General features: G+C 41.4%; 1 non-coding gene across 1 annotated transcript; it reads right to left on the minus strand.

Moving 5' to 3' along the window:
- Nucleotides 1-2,095: 2,095 nt before the first annotated feature.
- trnar-ucu (transfer RNA arginine (anticodon UCU)) lies at nt 2,096-2,186 on the minus strand. Its single transcript is given in 2 exon segments — nt 2,096-2,131; nt 2,150-2,186. It is a non-coding gene; the product is annotated as a tRNA-Arg (tRNA).
- Between the last annotated feature and the right edge of the window lie 10,564 nt (nt 2,187-12,750).

Genomic DNA, 12,750 nt, shown 5'->3' on the forward strand with positions numbered 1-12,750 from the left:
GCTTCAGGGGAAAAGAATGTGAGCTATATAATCTGAATTAAAGCTGTCCTTCAAAGAAAACAAATACTTATCCTAGGCCAATATTATAACATTGCAATTTGTAACACATTTTCAGAATCCTAGGAGAATAAAAATATATTTTATGAATCGTTATCTAGATTATTAGCTCAATAAACTGGAATTGCAAATATATTTAAAGCTAATACTAAATAGTTATTTTGATAGAGAGGTTGGTAAATGGTTTTCAGTTTATTTCTTGATAACAAAGGTTGGCAGTTTATCAGAGTAAGTAAGTGAGCCAGGCAAAGATTCAGCCCTGCGGAATTATAATGAATGATAGTTTATCTGTCCATAAATTTGTCATCAATCGGTCTTTAAAGGCCATTGCCATTAAGCAAGTGTAGTCTCTATACCTTGGCCATAAACCATGGACCAATCAAGAGGAATACAGAATCTCTGTCACACAAGAGGATTCTCAGAGGGTACTTCCAGAATTTATTTCATCCTTGGTGTGCTCTTCAGCTTTTGTTGAAAAGAAATTTCCATGGCTGACTGCTAAACATATTTTGATGGGAATGCTAACATGCAGCATGTCTCAAGCATGGAGTTGCAGCATTCACAGATGAAGTGGAAGTCTAAAATTATGTATTTATGTCACCTGAGGTGAGTGCCATCTTTTGAGAACAAAATAGAGTGGTGAGGGCCTAATTCATCCCCATCAGGAAAAACAATACATCAACAATGGCTTATAAAACAAAACATAGTGTAAATTTCTAGAGGGATAGGCAGTTCCTCTGGAGATAAAGGTTTTGCACTAGATTTGCCATGCCATCACTTCAGGAATTGTTGGTGATGTCATCAAGGTTCAAAGTTCAAAGCACATTTATTGCTAAACTATGTATACTATATACAACTTTGAAATTCAGCTCCCTATAGGCAGCCACAAAATAAAGAAAGCAGTTGAGAAAGGACTGTCAAAAACACAATTTGCAGTGAAAAACAAACAAATCATGCAAATCATAAAGTAAGCAAATAATATTCAGAACTGAAGATCATGAAAATGAATTCACAGCCACGAATCCAGTCATCACTGCAGCCGGTCCAGGAACCCATTAGTTGCAGGTCACAGCCTCAGTTCAGCGTAGGAATGGGTAAGCCTCACAGAGCAGAGACCTGACCCAACACCCGGACCTTTTCAGTCTAGCCCTGTGCTTAAATGGTGCCAAACAGTGGATTGTTGCTCGCTTTCTGGCACTTTGATATCCTCTCAGGCCCAGAACCCACAGCCTTAATTCAGCACAATTTCAAATTTGGCCGAGTGATTAAATCTGTCAAATTTCAGCTTTTTCCTCACTCTTGGGCTGGGCCCCGCTCTCTCGCCTCTGATATGCCATTTCAAATCTGCTCCAAGACCACTCCAGCAACAGTCAAACACTTGCTCATTCTCCACTCTCAGGCCCAGGCCCCACTGCCTCAATTCAACATGCAACCATCCTGTGCATTTGAGTCTTCAGTTCACAATGCAAAAAATGCCAGGTTATACTGGCAGTTCAGAAGCTCTACTCCAAAAGAAAATATGTGAGTAATGAAGCAGTTAATATTTGTGTTTGCTGCCAGGAAGTTATTGCTGTGCTTCACCAGTACCATCTTAAACTAGATGAACTACCAATAGATACTAATATGCCTCTTTGCCAGTGCCTCCCTGTTGTCACTGTATCTACTGAAGACTATGTGCTAATCCTTTCTGAATGAAAATAATTTTGTAGTCCCACCTTTTCAAATCTGGATTTTTAGTTCCATTACAGAATTACAGTATACTCTACAACTTAACCAAGAAGACCAAAACATACAGGTATAGGGTCAGCAGGACGTCATTCAGACCCTTGAACCTGTTCCACTATTCATTAGTATCATGGTTGATCAGATATTCCTCTTCTATTTTCCGCCTTTTTTCTATTACTATTGATTCCATTACTATAAGAGACCGTAAGACACAAGAGCAGAATTAGGACATTTGGTATCGAGTCTGCTCTGCCATTCAATCTTGGCTGATCCTTTTTTCCCCTCCTCAGCCCTGCGAGAAAATGTTAAATGATGACTCTGGTGGGACTCGAACCCACAACCTTTGAATTACTCTTCAGTTCACTCTTAGAAGTCCAACACGCTGTCCATTGCGCCACAGAGCCACACACATTACTGATTAGAAATACTGTCCATTCCTTATCTTGAACATACAGCATTACTTTGCACCCCACCACATTCTGTAGCAAAGGGTTATAAAGACTCACAACATTATGAGAGATTCTTTTCATTTCAATCTTAAATGGGCTTCCCCTCATGACTATGCCCACCAGTTCCTGATCTTGTCAATAAAAGGAATCACCTTCTTGGTACTTATCCTATATGATCCCCTAAGTATCCTACACATTTCAGTAAGATTATTGATCATTTTTCTAAACTCTAAAAAGGTTGTGCCAACATGCTTAACCTTGTTTCATCTGAGCACCCCACTGTAATAGAAATCATTCCAGAGAATATTTCCTAGGCTGTCTCCAATGAAATACTAGCTGTCGTTAAACATGGCAACTAAAAGATTTGCAGTACCCAATGCAGACTCTTATTAGGATGAATTATTAAAGAAGCAATAACAGCACATCTGGAAAATCATAATGCAATTGAACAGTGCACAGTTTAATGATTCCTTTATCTTTGTTAGAAAACAAAGATTCTGATCATTTCTGAAATTGCCAGCAAATATAATGCTGCTCACTTTACATTCCTGACCAGTTCAAATGTTAACCCATCAGGGAAACATGTAAACAGCAACAAACATTGCAGTCAGTACTAACTTACTATGCACTTCTTCTGCCTTTGATGCTCCAGGTTAAAATGTTAGATTTATATATCTGCTCCCATATATATATAGTTTGTTTAAGCATTTTTGTTTTTTAAAAAATATTTATGGGTTATAAGTAAAAATATGTTAATTGCAAATATTATTGCACTGCCATGTGATACACATACACCTCACTTAAAATAAACTCATAGTTAGATCCACTTTTTGGACTCCCATGTCTTTCTTTGAATTAATTTAATGTTTTGAAGTTACAAAACTTAAGAGTTTATGATTGTCATGGTGAAGTGAATGGAATTGTAAGCTCCAGTACCCAAACAGCATTGAAACTTGTAGGATCTGGAGAAATCAAATGGAGATGTGATTGATGCAATCCCTGATATTCAGCAGCTTGGTGACCTGTCAATGTTCATTTTGAAATCTCTGCTTTGGAGGATGGAAATCTCTGAAATGATTTGCACTAGCAAGATCAACTCTTGATAGATTGAATGAAATTGTTTTCCTCTTTTTAAAACTCAGTTCAGTTTACCCAGAAGAATGAGCAAATCATTCAAAAAGAAAGCTGACTTCAATATAAAATAATGTCAGCCAGATAAGAGATGATCAGTTTTAACTTTATAATGTACAATAAAGTTTTAACTTTATTCCAGTTAGGTTAATAACTAGTCATTTATGTAGAGATATAATAGGGCAGCATGAATTACTTGTGCATTAAAATTCTTTAAAATTAATTAAAATATATTAAGTAATAAATATTGTTGTCTTTTGGACTAAAGCTCCAAATTCCATTTTGTTTTGATGAGATTTTGGTGGGTTTCAATGGCAAAGCACAATGTCAATGGTTGTGTGAAATCTGTTCTCTTTACATCAGGCCCATGGAAATGTCTTTTATCATTGAAGAGGAGAATGCTACTCTTCATGCATCCTCAAAGAGTTGTTTGAAGAAACAGTATGGTTATATTGAACTTCAGGAGTAAGATTGACATATGAGAGCATATAGTCACAGGTGACTTGCTGAACCTTGACAGGAGGAACTACAGTGTTGTTCCTTTGACTCTTAGAACAGTGAAAGACTGTACCTCCTGGGTGGCAAAGCAGCATAATGGTCAGCATAAAGCTTTACAGTACAGGAAACCCAGGTTCAATTCCCACCTCTGTAAGGAGTTTATACATTTTCTGCAAGCCACATGGCTTTCCTCCGGGTGCTTCAGTTTCTTCACACAGTCCAACGACGTACTGGTTGATAGGTTAACTGGGCATTGTAAATTGTTCTGTGAGTAGGAGCGGATTAAATCGGGGATTGGTGGTTCGGCATGGCTCGAAGAGCCAGCAGGTTTTATTCTGCCCTGTATCTCAACAACTAAAAAAAATTCTCGCACATATGCTACAACTGTTTCAACCTCAAGAGCTAAGGGTGGCTTGCCTAACAGATCCTGAGCTAGAGGTGTTAGTTCTTTTCACAATGGACTCAGAGAAATCTGAGGCAGACTCTGTTCATGATGGTAAAGTATATGAGAGAGAGCTCTACTCTCATTTGCCCAGCAGAGCGAAGAGCATTTCTCACATGATATATCTCTGCTCCTGTAAGAGACCAATCAGCTAACTAGTTGCATTTCCCTATTCCTACCAAACAGATAGCTGCTAACATGTGGGATGCGTTTCTTCTATCAGAACCAGAGAACAGTAATTTAAAACAACCCCTGATATCACTGAAATATCCTGTGAAATCATGACCTTTCATCCTTGTGAGGGGTTTATCAATATCCGAGGAGCTAATAATTATCTCCTCCAAGCTCTTTACATGCTCCTTCCCCTTCCAGCAAATAGGGCTGTTCCCCTGCCATCCGTCTTGCATCTTTGTCCCCTCATAGGTCTCACTTCTACCACACAGCAGTTTCACAGAAGCTGTGGGGTGCCCTGCTTCTCCCCACCTGCCACGGGGAGCAGTCCTTGAAAGACTGGTACTCTTCCATGGTTCCCGCATCAACCAGTTGCACTGGTTTATCCTGATCCCATGGGAATTCATCCAGGAAATGCATCAGCACTTCCTTCTGGGGGTATAGCACACCAGCACAGATGCACACATGCTTTTGAACAAATTCACAAAATGTTAATATGGTCTCTCATATTAGTTTTAGCAAAACACAGTATGACTTTTCAATGTTAACTTGGTGCAATCCATTTTCTAGTATTGTGTTATTTTATCTTGTCTTTTTAATAATTTAGATTATGGAGAAAATATTGTATTAACCACTGGGGAGACATTCTGGAGCCTTACTTGAAATGTTAAAATAAAGTGCAGTCTTTCTCAATCTATGGTATTGTTTAAAGATAAAAATTGCTTTACTTTCCAGGCCAGTATTTATTCCCCAAGCAACACCCCACCGTATCTTTGATATTTGTGGATCATTAAATACATCAAGATTGACAGTTGCATAAAACAAATACTACACTTAAGAAAGAACTTAACTTTCTGTAAAAATGCTCTGGAAAGTCTTGAGAACAAGGAAAGCAGAATGCAACCCAAAGAAATGTCTTAGCCCAAACCATCGACTGTTTACTCTTTTCCATAGATGCTGCTTGGCCTGCCGAGTTCCTCCGGCATTTTGTGTGAGAATGCAAGTCTAGCTTCTTTCCTGCCTTCTACACTGCAAAGAGTTACAAGTGGCTGGAATCAGAATCAGAGTCAGGTTAACTATCACCAGCATACATCCCCTTCTCACAATTCATCCGTCTCCACCGCTTCTGCTCTCAGGATGAGGCTTTTCTTTCCAGGATGAAGGAGATGTCTTCCTTTTTTAAACAAAGGGGCTTCCCTTCATCCACCATCAACTCTGCTGTCAAACGCATCTCTCCCATTTCCCGCACATCTGCCCTCACCCCATCCACATGCCACCCCACTCGGGATAGGGTTCCCCTTGTCCTTACCTACCACCCCACCAGCCTCCAGGTCCAACGTATAATTCTCCGTAAATTCCACTACCTCCAATGGGATCCCACTACCCAGCACAGCGTTCCCACCCCCCTCTTTCTGCTTTTCACAGGGATGCTCCCTACGCGACTCCCTTGTCCAATCGTCTCCCCATCCCTTCCCACCGATCTCCCTCCTGGCACTTATTAATGTAAATGGAACAAGTGCTACACCTGCCCTTACACTTCCTGCCTCACCACCATTCAGGGCCCCAGACAGTCCTTCCAGGTGAGGCGACACTTCACCTGTGAGTCGGTTGGTGTGGTATACTGCGTCTGGTGCTCCCGGTGTGGCCTTTTATATATTGGTGAGACCTGACGCAGACTGGCAGACCATTTCGCTGAACACCTACGCTCAGTCTGTCAGAAAAAACAGGATCTCCCAGTGGCCACACATTTTAATTTCACGTCCCATTCCCATTCTGATATGTCTATCCATGGCCTTCTCTACTGTCAAAATGAATCCAAACTCAGGTTGGAGGAACAACACCTTATATACTGTCTGGGTAGCCTCCAACCTGATGGCATGAACATTGACTTCTCTAACTTCCGTTAATGCCCCTCATCCCCTTCTTACCCCATCCCTGACATATTTAGTTGTTTGCCTGTTCTCCATCTCCCTCTGGTGCTCTTCCCCCCTTTCTTTCTCCTGAGGCCTCCCATCCCATGATCCTTTCCCTTCTCCAGCTCTGTATCACTTTCTCCAATCACCTTTCCAGCTCTTAGCTTCATCCCACCCCCTCTGGTCTTCTCCTATCATTTCGCATTTCCCCCTCCCCCACTACTTTCAAATCTCTTACTATCTTTCCTTTTGGTTAGTCCAGACGAGGGGTCTCGGCCCAAAACATCGACAGTGCTTCTCCCTATGGATGCTGCCTAGCCTGCTGTGTTCTACCAGCATTTTGTGTGTGTTGTTTGAATTTCCAGCATCTGCAGATTTCCTCGTACTAGCATACATTGTAAGATTTGTTGTCCTTGCGATAGTAGTACAATGCAAGATATAACAATAGAAAAAACTGTGAATTACAGTAAGTCTATAATTATACAAGATAGTTAAATTCAGCAAGTAGTGCAAAATTTGAAACAAAAAAGTAGTGAGGTAGTGTTCATATGTTCAATGTCCCTTTAGAAAATGAAGGGCAAAGGGGAAGAAGTAGTTCCTGAATCATAGAGAGTGAGCCTTCAGTTTTCTGTACCTCTTCCCTGATGGTAACAATGAGAACAAGGCACAATTCAAGTGATGGAGATCCTTAATGATAGACATCACTTTTTTGAAGCATTGTTCTTTGAAGATGTCCTAGATACTCCGGAGGAATGTACGAGGGCTGATTGATAAGCTTGTGGCCTAAGATAGGAGTCAATTTTAGAAAACCTAGCACATTTATTTTTCAACATAATCCCCTCCTACATTTACACACTTAGTCCAGCGATTGTTGAGCATACGGATCTTGGACCTCCAGAAAGTGTCCACAGCATGGGTGATTGATAAGCTTGTGGCATAAGATAGGAGATGAGATATACAGCTCTCGTTGCATGCACATGCAGTTCAACTCTTTGAGTGATTATGCAGAAAGTTTGAAGTTAAGAACTCATCAGTTAATCTCATCAGGGTGATTGATAAGTTTGTGGCCTAAGGTAGAAGGAGATGAGTTATTAACTTCAAATTTTCTGCATGATCAGTCAAAGAGTTGAACTGCATGTGCATGCAACGAGAGCTGTATAACTCATCTCCTTCTACCCAGGCCACAAACTTATCAATCACCCATCTGTGGACACTTCCTGGAGGTCCAAGATCCGTATGCTCCACGACCGCTGGACTAAGTGTGTAAATGTAGGAGGGAACTATGTTGAAAAATAAATGTGCTAGGTTTTCTAAAATTGACTCCTTCTACCTTAGGCCATGAACTTATCAATCACCCCTCACATACACTGAACAATGAAACAAGGAAGATTGAAATATTGCAGGTCAGAAGGATAAAGAGGGTAAAATTTATCTTGGCTGGTCCTGAAAAATTTATGCAGATACATCAATAGTTCATGTCAAATCCATTTATTTTCCCCTTTATCACTGGGAATTTGTTTATCACCAACTTTATCTTACTACCCCAGCACTGCTTGTCAACAGCTGTTTTACATTGTTTTACTGTTAACAATGCAATTGTGATCAATTTAAATGACCATGACACCAAAACCCATGCATAAGAGAAATAATTATAAGAATTCATAATGTTCTATTTATTAGTATGCTGCACACCTTACAGTTTGATGTCCTTGCACCTTACAGTTCTGGCCGCCCACTGTATATTTCTGCTGCTGTCTGGGAGCTTGTTCCTTTGCTATGAGCATTCAGACAAGGCTGAAGCTGCAACTAGCTGACTGAGGTTGGAGTTTTAAAATGGTGATATACGAGAAATCAAAAGCTGCAGCTCCTTATACTGCGTTCCCTCTAGCCTCTTACAGTATATCAACAAATACTGATTGATTATCTATTGTTGCTTTTTAACAGGCATTGCACACAAGCTAGATGCTGACAATACAATTATGTCTCTATACCTGCCTCAGCATGAGCCTTTAAACAATACACTGTAAGGCAGATGGATTTAAAGTTATTAGAGTTGTGGATACTGCAGAACAAAGCAGATAGTACAGGTCATATTGCCATTAATATTCCATGTCAGTTCATAAAGAGAGTGTGTGTTTGATAAACAGCAGTAATATTGAGAATAGCAATTCCCTCACTAGAATAAACAAAACTGGTTACCTACGAACAGGTAGCGTTCCAGTATGCTCCTGCATCCGAATGTCCTTTTATAGTAAGGAGAGATGAGAAATCAGCATGTATTTGACTCTCCAATGCACATGGAAGACAACGGTACAGCAGAGATACATATTAATTTGTGCTGAACAGAGAGTTGGAAGTCCAGGAATTTAATGCCATAGTGGATTGGTATGAAGTTATTAATCCATAGATCATGCAGCAATGAATGCCTCAAATCCATGAGTTCTAATCTCGTGTCTACAGCTGAGACACAGTCCAAATGCAGGGTTTTGATTTGAAATGTCAAAGTTCAAATTAAATTTATTGTTGAAGTGCAAATACAGTATGTCACCATATACAGCCCTGAGATTCCTTTGCTTGTGAGCAATCATAGTAACTACAAAAAAGCACAACAGAAGCAATGAGAGACCTTATTCAAGAGGACTGAAGACAATCAATGTGCTTAAAAAAATAACAAACTCTGTAAATATAAAAATGAAGAGAAAGAAAAATAAATAATATTAATAATAAATAAATAAGCAGTAGACATCGAGAACATGAGATGAAGACTCCTTGAAAGTGGGTCCATAGGTTGTGGGAATATTTTAATGGTGGGCGCAAGTGAAGTTGAGTGAAGTTATCTCCTTTTGGTTCAAGATTCTGATGGTTGAGGGGTAATATTTGTTCCTGAATCTGGTGGTAGGGCTCTGAGGCTCCTTTACCTTCTTCATGATTGCATCAGTGAGAAGAGAGCATGGCCTGGATGGTGGTGGACCTTGATGGTGGATGCTGCTTTCCTGCAACAGCACTCCATGAAGATGAGTTCCTAGGAGGGCTTTACCCGCGATGGACTGGTGCACATCTCTTACTTTTTGTAGGCTTTTCCATACCAGGCCTGATGAAACCAGTTAATATACTCTCCACCACGCATCTATCTGTAGCATATGTGATTTGTAAACAATTCTTTCTGACTTCCTATGTAGTAGTTTGTGTGGTTTATTTGTGCTTTCTACTTTGTGATAATAAATTAGGCTTAAGCTATTCTGTTGTGCTTGAATGCTCATTATTACACATGGAAAGTAAATTGCTTTCATCCCCATCCAGATGATCATCATGCCAGATCTTGGACACTTCAGTTGTTTGGGTCTGATGAATTCAGCCCATTACACTCCATTAAAAGTGGAGGTGGACAAGCAAGTCAAGTAGCATCACACCTGAGACTTAACAGGACCCCAGATGGATGGATTACACTGATAGTTTTTTTTTTGGAATGGCAGCAGATGTTCTGAGTATATGGAGTCTTCCCATATGTTGGGAGAAGGTATTTGCTAAATTGCCCAAATGTTGTGTCACGATGCCTTAAGTGTATAGCTTTTCCATTAAGAGTGATCATTTGCCTCAGGTAGGGTGACTGTTTATGATTTTGTGGAAGGTGAGTATTGTAACAGCTGAGCTCCCTGAGGAAAACAAGCAATTGCAAGGTGTTGACCTCTTTAAGCTCCCAGAACACTGTTTTAGGCGACATAACATGAACATGACCACAGCGTGCTGATTGCTCCAAGCTTAAACAGATTACCATGGCTGATGAGGATATCTGGTATGATGATCATCTGGGTAGGGATGAAAGCAATGTACTTGAGGCTTGCCCACTCTGTCATGTAAAAGTTAAATAGGAATGTGGAACTGACGAACAAAGTCAAGTCCTAGCAACCGTCCCTACAACCACTGAGACCACAATCCAACACTACACTACCACCAGTTTACAGGATTTAGCCCAGTGGCTATGCAAATGGCCAGAGGAATTCCTGTTCAGTTGGCTACCTAACCATGGCATTTAGGAGTATAGGTGTTTTTTTTTAATGTGCATGAATTGATTAGTTAGGGTCTATAAGACCATGAAACCATAGGACATAGAGGCAGAATTAGGCCATTCAGCCCATCAAGTCCGCTCCGCCATTTCATCATGGGTGATCCCAGATCCCACTCAACCCCATATACCTGCCCTCACACCATAACCTTTGGTTCCCCGACTAATTAGGAATCTATCAATTTCCACTTTGAATATACCCACAGACTTGTTCTCCACCTCAGTCTGTGGCACAGCGTTCTACAGATTTGTCACTCTTTGGCTAAAAAATGTCCTCCATACGTCTGTTCTAAAAGGTCACCCCTCAATCTTGAGGCTGTGCCCTCCAGTTCTGAATACACCCCCTCCCCACATAAGAGGAAACGTACTCTCCATATCCACCTTGTCTAGTCCTTTCAACATTCGGTAGGTTTCAATGACATCCCTGTGCATTCTTCTGAATTCCAATGAGTACAGACCCAAAGCTTCCAAACGCTGCTCATATATTAACCCCTTCATTCCCAGAATCGGCCTCGTGAACCTCCTCTGCACACTCTCAATTGACAACACATCCCTTCTGTGATAAGAGGCTCAAATCTGTAGACAGCACTCAAAGTGCAGCCTGACTAGTGTCTTATAAAGCTTCAGCATTAACTCCTTGTTTTTAAATTTGACCTTCCTTGAAATAAATGCCAACATTGTATTTGCCTCTTTCGCCACAGGCTCAGCGTGTAAATTAACCTCCTGGGTCATTAATGATGGATCCATTGGTCCTGGATGAATTGTGGGCTGGTCAGGCTAATGGAGCTGAACGTTCCCTATGGGCAGTAGTCATACAAGCTGCTTGTGCTTGCTACTCTGCCAATACTTTGGATTGGGATGTATCTCATCATCCTTGGACAACCCTCCTGGATGCTGTTTCACAACTCAGTGATGAGGCAGCACAATTTGCCATTGATAATAATAATGATACCTTTAACGGACCTGAGGCAGTCTCCGTGGAATGTGGACCCAATTGATGGCATGGGACTCTCTCATGGAGGGGCAACTCTATTATGGCCAGCTGAGGGTTGGGCTGTTGCAGCGACTAGGAGTTCATCAGCCCAGCTTGAAGGGTCAGATTGGGAATGAGAACAGGCTAAGGCTGCTTTTAAACCCCAGCAACAGCAGGAGATGTCTGAGAGCACAACACATGGAACTAGGAATGCTCCAAAGCAATCATTTGGATGTGCATCATCAGTCAGTATCAAAGAGCCCCTCTTCCTGTCTTAGTTGAAAGGAAATGTTTCTGTCCCTACTGAAGGTAGGGCTGGAGAAGGAGGAAATTGACAATGTACCTACTGGTGTTTTCTTTACATGCTATACCGTGAACTTTGTGACCTAGATGGGCTGCATTCTTTAGCACAGATAAAGAGACCAGTCGCCCTTCCAGCCCCTATACTGTGATGTAATGTTAATCCCAAATAGAAGAACATTCCCCAGTTATATCCAGACTGATGTGAATTGCACCCTTGATGGTGAATTACTCAACCCATTGCCTAGGGGTATGACCAGTGCTCCAGGACCACTGCTGTTGCTATAAGGGCAACTCATACTCACGGCCTCCCAGGGGAAGACCTGAGGCCATACATACCTGTTAACACTTGGTGGTCACGTGGTAATAAGCAGTAGCCCTGTTGGACACTGTGGCTGTGTTACCTTATTAAATTGGATCTATATGCAGGGGAGCAAGTATGTGTTCAGGGATATGAGGAATTGGTTCTGTATGCAGTATGAACAAAGGTCTGTCTCGCTATTATCTCTGGCGACAATAAACAGTCCATCAGGGTGTGTGTTCTGCAGTTTGCTAATTGCCCTATGCAGTTCACAGAGTACCTCCTTAGCATTAGCGCTGGGGGGAATGTAGACACCAACTATAAGGACTCCCACAAGAATGACGAGTCAGCACACAGAGAGGAGGTGCAGCGACTAACGGACTGGTGCAGAGCCAACAACCTGTCTCTGAATGTGAACAAAAGAGATAGCTGTTGACTTCAGGAAGGCACGGAGCGACCACTCCCCGCTGAACATTGACGGCTGCTCGGTGGAGTTCATTAAGTGCATCAAATTTCTTGGTGTTCACCTGGTGGAGAATCTCACCTAGTCCTTCAACACCAGCTCCATAACAAAGAAGGCCCAACAGTGTCTCTACTTTCTGCGAAGGCTGAGGAAAGTCCATCTCCCACCCCCCATCCTCATCACATTCTAAAGGGGTATTTTTGAGAGCATCCTGAGCAGCTGCATCACTGCCTGGTTCAGAAATTGCATCATCTCGGATCGCAA

Source organism: Hypanus sabinus, chromosome 18 (genome assembly GCF_030144855.1).
Source record: "Hypanus sabinus isolate sHypSab1 chromosome 18, sHypSab1.hap1, whole genome shotgun sequence".
In the NCBI taxonomy this organism is placed as follows: domain Eukaryota; kingdom Metazoa; phylum Chordata; class Chondrichthyes; order Myliobatiformes; family Dasyatidae; genus Hypanus; species Hypanus sabinus.